An 11,418-nucleotide genomic window follows, 5' to 3' on the forward strand; every position below is an offset into this window, starting at 1 on the left:
ATATTTTTGGATTTTAATTTTTAATAGGATGCAAAAATTAAACTCTAAACTACCAAGTATTTACAATATTTACAATTTACTTTAGGTAATTTCGAATTCTACTTGGCCAGTATACGTGAATTTCGCTAAAAGAAAAACTAGCCCAGTGGAACTCCAAATTCTCATCCTACTGGTCAGTATGCCACTTTAGTGTGTGGTTGTAGTGGAATCTCATCCAACATGGAGGTCTTTGGTCCATAGAATTCTGTCGTGCCACAATTTAGTTCTCTCTTTATACCACATGGCGGAATCAAACGATTCCAATCTAAGCTCCTCTAACGCCTGTAGCTACAGCTTCCTTTCCTCCTCACAGGCTTTAGCATCCATATTAACTTGTTGTACTGCCCAGTATGCTCGATGTTCGATTCCCACTGGTAAGTGGCACATCTTTCCAAAAACAATTCGGTATGGGGACATTCCTATGGGAGTTTTGTAGGCTGTCTAATATGCCCAAAGAGCATCCTCTAACCTCACGCTCCAGTCCTTCCTAGAAGGGTTGACATTTTTTTCCAGAATGTTCTTTATCTCTCGGTTAGAGATCTCCGCTTGGCTATTTGCTTGTGGGTGGTAGGGGCTAGATAATCTGTGGTGCACACCGTACTTCTTCATCAAGGCTTCGATACAGAAGTGGGTTCCCTGATCGGATATGATGGCCCTTGGTACCCTGAACCGGCTGAAAATATTACTCTTGAGGAACTTGGCCACCTCTTTCGCCTCACAAGTGCTAGTGGCCTTGGCTTCTACCCACTTAGAGACGTAATCAACTGCGACCAAAATATACAAGTTCCCATAGGACGAGGGAAAAGTACCCATGAAGTCCATCCCCCATATGTCGAACAACTCACAAATAATAATTGGGACTTGTGGCATTTCATCTCGTGCAGAGATCCCACAGGTCAGTTGGAAACGTTCACAACTTCTACAGAATTCATAAGCATCCTTGTTGAGAGTTGGCCAATAAAATCCACTGTCCAGAATCTTTCTTGCCGTTTTCTTGGGACCAAAGTGTCCTCCACATGCTAAGGAATGACAATGTGTTAGTACGTCCCACTGCTCCCAGTCAGGAACGCATCTTCTTATCACTTGATCTACTTCTACTTTCCATAGGTATGGGTCGTCCCAAAAGTAGTGTTTCGCCTCACTCTTGATCTTCATTCTTTGAGCCTTGGTGACGTTTGGCACTTCTGAAAGCTCTCCTGAAACTTGGTAGTTGGCTAGGTCTACAAACCATGGCTCCTGCCCTACTTTTTCTTTCCCTTTTTCTGTTGTATCCTGGCCAGTGAGCTTCATTACTTCTTCCCAATCAATTTTTCTAACGGCAAAAGTCACTTCACACAAATGTTCCTCCGGGAACCGGTCTTGCATCTCCTCGCTGCTCTCATCTTGCACTATTCTGCTCAAATGATCCGCTACTTTATTCTTGACCCATTTTTTGTCTTCCACTTCCCAATCGAATTCTTGTAGCAGGAGTACCCACCGGATCAAGCGGGGATTTGATTCTTTCTTGGCAATCAGGTACTTAATGGCCGCATGGTCAGTATAGACGATGACCTTGGATCCTAACAAGTACTGTCGAAACTTCTCGAATGAATACACCACGGCCAGCATCTCCTTCTGAGTGGTGTCATAATTCCTTTGAGCTTGATTCAATGTTTTAGATGCATAGAAGATCACATACCTTTTTCCCTCGATCTTCTGACCCAGAACAACTCCCACTGCGTAATCACTGGCATCACACATTACTTAGAAAGGATGATCCCAGTCAGGAGTCCGGATGATTGGTGCGGATATCAGCTTTTCCTTGAGAAGATTGAAAGCAGCCTTGCACTGTTCATCAAAAATGAACTCCACCTCGTTTTGAAGAAGTCTAGTAAGGGGTTGGGCGATTTTGGTGAAGTCCTTAATAATCGTCGATAAAATCCTGCATGCCCCAGAAAACGGCGTATTTCCTTCTGGTCAGTAGGGAAAGGTAGTTTGGAAATGACGTCCACTTTGGCTTGATCCACCTGGATACCTCTCTCTGACACCATGTGTCCTAGGACGATCCCTTCTGTGACCATGAAATGGTACTTCTCAAAGTTCAAGACTAGGCTCTTTGCTTGACACCTCTCCAGAACTATGTCCAAGTGATGAAGGCACGAGTCGAAAGAGTCTCCGTAGACTGTAAAGTCATCCATGAATATCTCTATACACTCCTCGATCAGATCAGAAAATATGCTCATCATACGTTGTTGAAATGTTCCGGGGGCGTTGCACAAACCGAATGGCATGCGTCTATACGCGTAGGTTTCAAATGGGCAGGTGAAGGTAGTTTTGTCCTGGTCTTCAGGATTCACGTAGATTTGAAAATACCCACTGTACCCATCTAAAAAACAGAAGTACTTCTTCCCAGCCAGTCGCTCCAACATCTGGTCGATGAACGGTAGGGGGAAGTGATCTTTCCTGGTTGCGGCATTTAGTTTGCGGTAATCAATGCACATCCGCCAACCAGTGACTAGCCTTGTTGGTATCAGATCATTTCTCTCATTTTGAACAACTTGGATCCCTGACTTCTTGGGGACCATGTGAATGGGGCTGACCCACTCGCTATCGGGCACCGAATAGATAATTCCCAACGACAGCAACTTCAAGATTTCCTTCAATATCTCCTCCCGCATGTTAGGATTCACTTTCCTTTGCGAGTCTCGACGTGCTTTTTCTCCCTCTTCTAGCCTGATGCGGTGCATACAGACATCAGGGCTTATTCCCACCAAATCTGTAAGGCTCCATCCAATTGCTCTCGTGTTCCTGCTCAGTACAATCAGTAGTTTCGTCTCTTGCTCTTTCGTAAGACTGCTGCTAATGATCACCGGGTACGAATCTTCCACCCCGAGGAAAGCATACTTCAGGTTTGCTGGCAGTTTCTTCAACTCAACTTGTGAGAGAAGTGTGTCCGTGGGTAGAAGGCTCCTTGCAGCGTCCTCCTCCCTTTCTAACTTACCATCTGAAAGTTCCTCTGTACTTGGCTGGTAGCTGAGCCCCTGCGGCTCCAATAAATTCTTATTTCTGACAAAATTCCTTAATCGCTCCTTCGATCTCTTCATCAGTCAACCCTTGGCTACTGATCAGATCACACCATGCAGCCACTTCTACATCAGCTTGTCCATACACATCCAAAGCTTGGAGTTTTTCCTACAATAATTCGGTCTCAAGAAAATCTTGGACTAGGGGGTCAATTACATCAACATAACATAGATTTTCAGAATCGATAAGATTTTTCATGGCCTCATTGATATCAAATTTGAATTTCTCTCCATGAAAATCAATGCAAATTGTCCCCTCAGCCATGTCCACGATTGTCTTAGCTGTCCTAAAAAATGGTCTCCCTAACAATATACCACTAGACTCCCTAGCCCCAGACTCACTCATCTTGATCGCATACAAGTCAGCAGGATAAGTAAAATCATGTACTCTTACCAACACATTTTCTAACACACCCTCAGGATTTATGCATGACCTATCAGCCAGTTGGATTAACACCCTAGTGTTTGACAACTTCACTCCCTTCAACCGGTTATAGACTGATAATGGCATAACATTTATAGATGCTCCCAGATCACACATTGCATGCTCGATTTTTACATCTCCTATAGTTATAGGTAAAGTGAACATACCTGGATCGACTCTCTTGGGCGGTGAAGTATCGCTCTCGCTAAGATATGACTCAGGAGCGGAGTGAGCAAGTGTGCACAGAGAAAGTTAATGCAGATGCTCGGTCAAGACACCGCGCTTCTTAAATCCACTGGATCACTACGTCCAGGAACTCAAGGAACACAGAGTGTTTATGTCGTTGGACACACTCGACTCCCCTTCAACAATTAAATCCCTCAACCCCAAATACTATGGATTAGTATAGGGAAGCGGGGTCGATCCCACGAAGATGGAATCGTAAAGTAGTGCTTAGAGACTCTGGAAACAAGCGGCTGCTGCCACGCAAAGGGTTGAGAATTTGACCTAACTCTAGTCCTAGGCACGAAATGTAAATGCTAGACCTAGGAAACTGTAAACACACTGACAGCAAACATCGTCATGACCACGAGGTATTAAAATCACTTTCTAGACCGTGTAAACGATTCACTAATTAAGACTAGACAGAGAGAATAAAAGCAGTGGGGACCATGACTCCAAATATAGCAAGTACGGTAAAAGCTGCAAACAACCAACTCATGCCCTGACTAACAACGACATGCATTTTCCTAACCGACTCAAATACGTAAATGGAGAAAACAGATCACATACCTAGATTCAAACAGAATATAGAAATCAGGACGCCGGAAACTTGCTACGAATCAGAAATACATCAGATCGACATAAACTAGGCGTAGCGAAATGAAAACACATAAACTAGGCATGAAATTAAATCAACACTGCTCAGATTCACGTCGAGTGCTTAATCCACTCCGGATCCAAGCCATCCGAACTCAACAACCATCAAAATCAACTCCATAACTCCGATTCTTACAGATCTGCTCCGATCAACTCCGAATTCCAACAATCACAGACAATCCTACAATATCAGCAAGACAAAACCACGATTCATCCACAAACAAACTCCATTCTCCCAGATCCAACCACGAACCTGCAATAATCCACGAAAACAACCAACTCCAACAATTCCAACTCCAGAATTCAAGTAAACACAATCAACAAACAGAAATCAACACAATCAACATAAGCGAAAACGAAACTTGCATTAAGATAAGAGAAATATTCAGCAAAGAAACAGAGGACCGAGCTTCGAACAGCGGAGCTCGGCGAAATCAGCAAAGTATGAAAACGGAAATTAAATTGTTTCTTCGCCCCACAGAAGGACGGTGTTACAACCCACAAATACTTCTGAGAAAACTAAACGTGAACCCCAGTGCGAACCCGAGATCCTCCGCGAATTAGAACCCAAGTGTGTGAAAAGTGAACTTAAGCTACAGGCTGTTAGCGAGGCCTCCAACCGAGAAGGTCCCTCCAGCTTGCATGCTTCTTCCTTTTATAGATGCGGACATTGCCTTCTAGAGTCTTTGTAGAAATCCCTATTCTACCCTTCAACTCCGAGGCTTCCTCCGTCAAGCAATTTTCTTCATAATGTCCATTCTTTCGCCAGTTTCCTAGGACCATGCAAGCGTCCTCTTCCTTTCCTGGATCTAGCGAAAACCTTCACACACCTGGCTTTAAACATGCGTTAGACCCAGCATTTTCACGAAATAAAATCCCTAGACCGATGCATGAAATTAGCCTTATCAAACTGCTCACACTTAAACCATGCTTGTCCTCAAGTATGAAAGACAAGAAAAGAAATAAGGCGAATTTCAATGCACGGTCCCCAAGTACGACTTTACAAACAAAAACAGACTCCTAGACCTAGACAACTAACAGACTCAAAAAAGAAAACATCACAAAAACAAAACACAACAATCATAACAGATAAACCTGAACTAGTTTCAACTTTTAGGCGACCGTCCCCACAAGCTTAAGTTCAATCCGATTGTCTACAGTCTTCAAATCCTCCCCCTTCCTTCTTCTATCTAAACGGTCTGTCAGTTCGTCAAGATACCCTTTTGATTTCCCAGCGGTTAGGTTCGCTCGATCACTCATTCCTCACCAGGGATGTTAGGATCAATACGCTCCACAGTTAAAGTTATACCATTGATGCGTCGGGTTATGAGAGTTTTTCCCTTCTTTCTTCTGTTTTTTTTATTGATTTTCCTGGGTCAGGTTGCAATTGCTTCCTGCCCTTGAGGATAATGATTTTTCTTTTATGTTTATTTTTTCCTGTATTATATCCCCTTTTCGTCCAGCTTATACCTCCAAATTATTATTATTATTATTATTATTATTATTATTATTATTATTATTATTATTATTATTATTTTTTTTTTTTTTTTTTTTTTTTTTTTTTTACCTCCCCTGGACTTCGTCTAGCTTATACCTCCTGTTCTGGACTTCGTCCAGCTTATACCTCCATAACCCATTTTTTCTCCTTCATACTCTACTCCCTAAGCATCAAGTGGTAGCCTATTTTACATGTTAGCACAAAAAGTGTTTAGGCTTATAACTCACTCTTATAGTAGGGTTGCACAACTAGGTTATCTAAGGCTTTTTCCATCGTCCTAACTTCATTCAGACCGCTTTTAGTTTATTAAGGAAGAAGGTGTCAAAGTTGACATGCATTCTCTCTTTAATCGCTCTAACTAAGGGAAACTTGCCTTATTATCTTGCTAGCTCATGCGAAACACACATCCTAAAGACTCTAAAACAGAAAAACAGACACCATACTTACTCCCCCCCCCCCCGCCCTCTTCACTCAAGCTTGTCCCCAAGCTATCCTAGTGAAGGGGGGAAAAGGAAGTAAGAACAGCAGACAGAAACATGAAACAAAAACAAACAAGGCGCACAAACAAAACAAACTTCTCACACTTAGACCGAACATCGGGGCTAAGTGGGAGAAGGCACAACAAACAAAACCAAGACATGCAAGACAAAACAACCCCTTCTCACACTTAGACCAAAAATTGGGCTAAGTGTAAAAGGGTATAACACATATATACAAAACAAAGCATGCTGGCACATAAAAACACAAACGCAAGAAAAACGAAAAGTAAAAGACAGAAAAGTAAAGGTTACTTGGTTTGGGAGATTAATTCGGGGTCTGGCCCCCTCGGGAACCAGACTTGGGCGGCACGGCCAGTTGGGTCACTTTAGCTTTCTTTCTTGCCGGCGATTCCGGCTTCTCTGTCCTCTCTTCTGTCTGTCCGGGTACGGTCTTCTTCAGGGTCATAGGTCTAGTAGAGAACGGGGTGATTAGAGGCTTGGTGACTTGTGGCTGCTTCTAGATAAATAGATTTCCTGGACTTGGCGCCTTGGATCCGCTACTAGGTCCAGGAAGTGTCTTTGGTGCGTCCGGGAATTTCTCGCGCAACCACTTCGTCATTGCTATTATCAGCGAGACACCCTTCGTCATCCTCTCAGAGCATCTGGATGACGTCGCCACCAGATCGGAGATGCACCCCTTGAGGGCCACCATTTCCTTCCTAACCTCCCTAACCTCCGTTCTCATTTCTTCCACTCCCGTTCTTACTCCGGCAACTTCTTTCCTGACCCTCTCAGCCTCACTACTGTCCTTTCCATTACCCCGTAGGGCCACGATTTCTTCCCTCACCTTTTTAATTTCGGATCTCATCCATCCGACTTCCTTCCTCATTACTTACACTTCCACGACCGACTGTCTGGCTCCATCCACATCAGCAACTCCCTTCACTCCCACCACCTCTTGCTCCTGTTTGATCTGGGCATCCGATTTACCAACTTCATAAAAACAGACATCCTTCCCATGCGTGATTAGCAGCCCCTTGTTAAAGAAGTAATCCATGTTGAAAACCTCTGGGGGTAGACACATCTTCACTTCCCGGCAAGCCTTGTGGATCTTCATGATCACATTCCGCTGTAGATAAGCCCCAAGGAGATGGCATGTGTATAGATGTCGAGAAGGGTTGGCAGTTACTTGGTGGCAGGCTTGAGCTAACCAATAACCCAAATGGACACGCACTCCCGTGGCCATGCACTAGGTGAAGTATAAGTCGGGGGTCGTCAATGCGTTGTTGGCCGTGCCCATCAGATTGTAGCTAATGAAGGTTTGGGCGAACCTCAGGACCCTGTCCTCGATATGGTGAGCCTTCGAAAAACTAGTTTTAAATTGACTCAGACCCACCCTCGGGTGAGTCAAGAATTCCCATGCGCACTGCGCTTTGAAACCTGGTGTGAACTTTGGTGGGCCAACCATTCTCTCGTTCCATAATCCTTTGTCATCTTCTGTACGCGTCAGCAGACCCATTCGTAAAGTCCACTCACGGATGCTCATCACATGCTCTTCATTGAAAAGCCGGAAGTTGATGGAATCGGCATCCAAGTCAGTGATGGACTTAAACCGAAAAGTCGAGAAAAATTCCTGTGCCAAGTCTATCGAAACCTTAAGGGTGCTATGTTTTAGCAACCAGTCAAAACCGATTGCCTCTATATACCCCCGAAACTCATCATTGCTTGAGATCCCCTTAAGCTCGGCCGAATCGTACATCTTCCCTGATTTAGCATACTTCTCCACGGCACTCTTCTCCGCATATATTGCTGTGCGTTTTGGGTCTGCGAACTTCTTCATCTCGTTCAGCAGTTCTTTAGTGATCTAGATTTCTTTCGGCTCAAAGTTGAGCTCCACTTCTTGTGCTTCTTCGGATTCACTGGACCCCTCAGGGCTTTCGGACTCAGCAGCGTACGGTACCTTAGCAGGTGGAGTGAGAGAGTGTTCAACGGGCTTTCCTTTTGCTTTCTTGGTCTAGGAAGGAACAATCTGTTTTCCTTTCCTCTTTCTATCCACCGCCTGGCGGCGCTCCTCCTTGTCGCTCTCCTCATCGTTAAGACTAGGAGAGATTACCTGCTCAGGGGCTGCAGTCTCTAGACCCAGCGACCCTTCTTCCGTCTGCTGGACGGTTTCATCTATCTCATCAAGTAGGCTCCGGCGAGCTTGCCTCCTTGCTTCCCTTGCGTTAACCGGTGAATCGGTCCCTTCGGGGACATCAGTCAGATCCACTATCAAATTCATCCCGTCGCCGACGGGTTCCTGTACATTTCCAGAAACGAGGGCTTCTCCCTATTCACTCAGTAAAGGGGTTGCCCATGTGATGTAAACAGGGGTTTCTGTCCCCTCCAAGCCATCTCTAACGTGGGCTTTGGCACCCACCGCTTGTACAGGGGTTTCCCCCTTACTAACATTTTCTTGGGCGTCATCGCCCTTTGGAACATCATCACCAACAACAGGGGTTTCTCCCTCAACAAACTCCTCAAAAACAGGGGTTTCCCCCTCTGTACGACTATCAGTAAGAACAGCAGAAAGATCCACACCCTCAGATTCAGGTAGGGATTCTCTCTCAACAAAATCCACAGCGGCAAACACAGGATTTACCCCCTCAGAAACGCCAACCACTTTACCCTCTACCTCTAAAACAGGGATTTCCCCCTCAGTGACAGAACCTAACCTGGGTTCACTTACGGCCAACAAGTCCAACCCCGTGGTCAGATCTGCTTCTTCTTCACGAGTTTTCGCGGCGGTGGTTTCTTGAACGGCAGTAGTGATTTCTGGAACTGCCTCCGGCTCAGCGGTGGCTTCTTGAACTGTCTCTGGTGGCGGTGCGGCGGATATTGAAACGGCTGGTACGGATTTCCCCATCACAGATGCGAACATGGCGAACGCCTCCATAGCTTTTTCTGGCCCCCCAAATTTTTGTAGTAGGTCAGCCATGAATGCCGCCGCATTAGAATCGGCGGATCCTGAAGTGTTTCCGGTATTCTGCTTGTTATCTATGAAGAATTCTGTAGAAATTTTGACAAAAACTTGGACATAAATTTTCTTGGATTAGGGTTAGAGAAAGAAAACCTAGAGAGAAATTTGGGGAATTCTGGATGTAGAGAGAGAGTGAGTAAGGAAAAATAAAAGGAGAACACGGTTATTAGCCGATAGGTATGGGAGAGGACGGTTTTGCAGGCAGTTGGCAGGCATGACGCTAGCGACTGTACGCCTCCCCATAAAGGTGTCCATTGAAATTCGAACCGATGCCAACTCCCTCCAAAATTTTACTCCTCAATTCCCTGCCCAAGTAAATTCCTTCTGTAAAATCACACTTAGAGAGAAAAAAAAACATTAAACTATAAAAACTGAAAAGCCAGACTTCCCGGGTCTAGGGTATGACAGTATCAAAAACAGTCCTTAAGGAGTCTGGTACTCCGAAAATATTTTTGGAAGATTATTTTTTCTGTTTTTTTTTTTAGGTTTTCTTGATTTAAGGAAAACAATTAAATATTTACAAATTATGTTCAAGTGTTCTCACGATTCCTAGGTCAGGTCATGGTAACACTTCTTGGATACTGGACCTAGGAAGTCCCTAAGAACACTCTCTTCCTAGACCGATCAGGCGATATCAGGGAGTGCGCGTAGTGGCATTTCGTCCACTACACACAGCTCTGAGTTATCCCTAAATACCTTCACACGATGACCGTTGACAAGAAAAGGAGTTGAGTTTGAAGCACTTCCCTGGATCTCTACTGCTCCATTTGCACAAAGACTCACAATAGTGTATGGTCCAGTCCATTTGGACTTCAGCTTACCAGGCATTAACTTGAGCCGGGATTGGAACAGGAGAACTTTCTGCCCAACTTGCAGTTCCTTGGTCCGGAGATTCTTATCATGCCAAAGCTTGGTCTTTTCTTTGTACCACATCGCTGATTCGTAAGACTCAAGCCTCAATTCTTCCAACTCCTGGAGCTGCAGTTTCCTCTCTCCCTCACAGGCTTGAGGATTCATATTAATCTCCTTGACTGCCCAGTACGCCCTATGCTCAATTCCCACCGGCAAGTGACACAGCTTGCCGAATACTAACCTGTAAGGAGACATTCCAATGGGTGTCTTGTATGCCGTCCGGTAAGCCAATAGTGCGTCTCCAAGCCTCTTACTCCAGTCCTTCCTAGACGGATTAACCGTCTTTTCCAGTATCGCCTTTATCTCTCTATTGGATATTTCCGTCTGGCCGTTAGACTGAGGATGATACGGTGTGGACAGTTTGTGGTGGATGCCATATTTTCTCATCAAAGCCTCAATAGTCCGGTTGCGGAAGTGCGTCCCATTGTCAGATATTATAGCTCTGGGCACTCCGTACCGATTAAAGATATTAGCTCTAAGAAACTTCGATACCTCTTTAGCTTCACTAGATGTGGTCGCCTTGGCTTCTATCCATTTCGAAACATAGTCCACAGCCACAAGTATGTATGTATTCCCGTATGAAGATGGAAATGGACCCATGAAGTCCATTCCCCAAACGTTGAAAATCTCACAAACGATCACCGGGACTTGCGGCATTTCATCTCTTCTGGAGATTCCACCAGTCTGTTGACACTTCTCACAATTCTGACAGAATTCGAACGCATCCTTATGCAATGTAGGCCAGTAAAATCCACTATCTAACACCTTCCTTGCGGTCTTCCTAGGTCCAAAGTGACCTCCACAAGCTAGGGTATGGCAATGATTCAGCACATCCCTCTGTTCTCACTCCGGAATACACCTCCGGATTATTTGGTCGGCTCCCATTCGCCACAAATACGGGTCATCCCAGAAATAGTACTTAGCCTCGCTCTTCAATTTCATCTTCTATGCCCGGGAGATTACTTCGGAACTGGGCACCTCTCCAGTGACTAAGTAATTTGCCAGGTCAGCGAACCATGGCTCATCGTTTTGATGACATTTCCCTTTTTCGGCTTCCCCTGGACCTGTTAACGTCATAATCTCTTCCCAGCTGATGGGTCGAGGAA

This window comes from Salvia splendens, chromosome 13, assembly GCF_004379255.2.
Source record: "Salvia splendens isolate huo1 chromosome 13, SspV2, whole genome shotgun sequence".
Taxonomy (NCBI): Eukaryota; Viridiplantae; Streptophyta; class Magnoliopsida; order Lamiales; family Lamiaceae; genus Salvia; species Salvia splendens.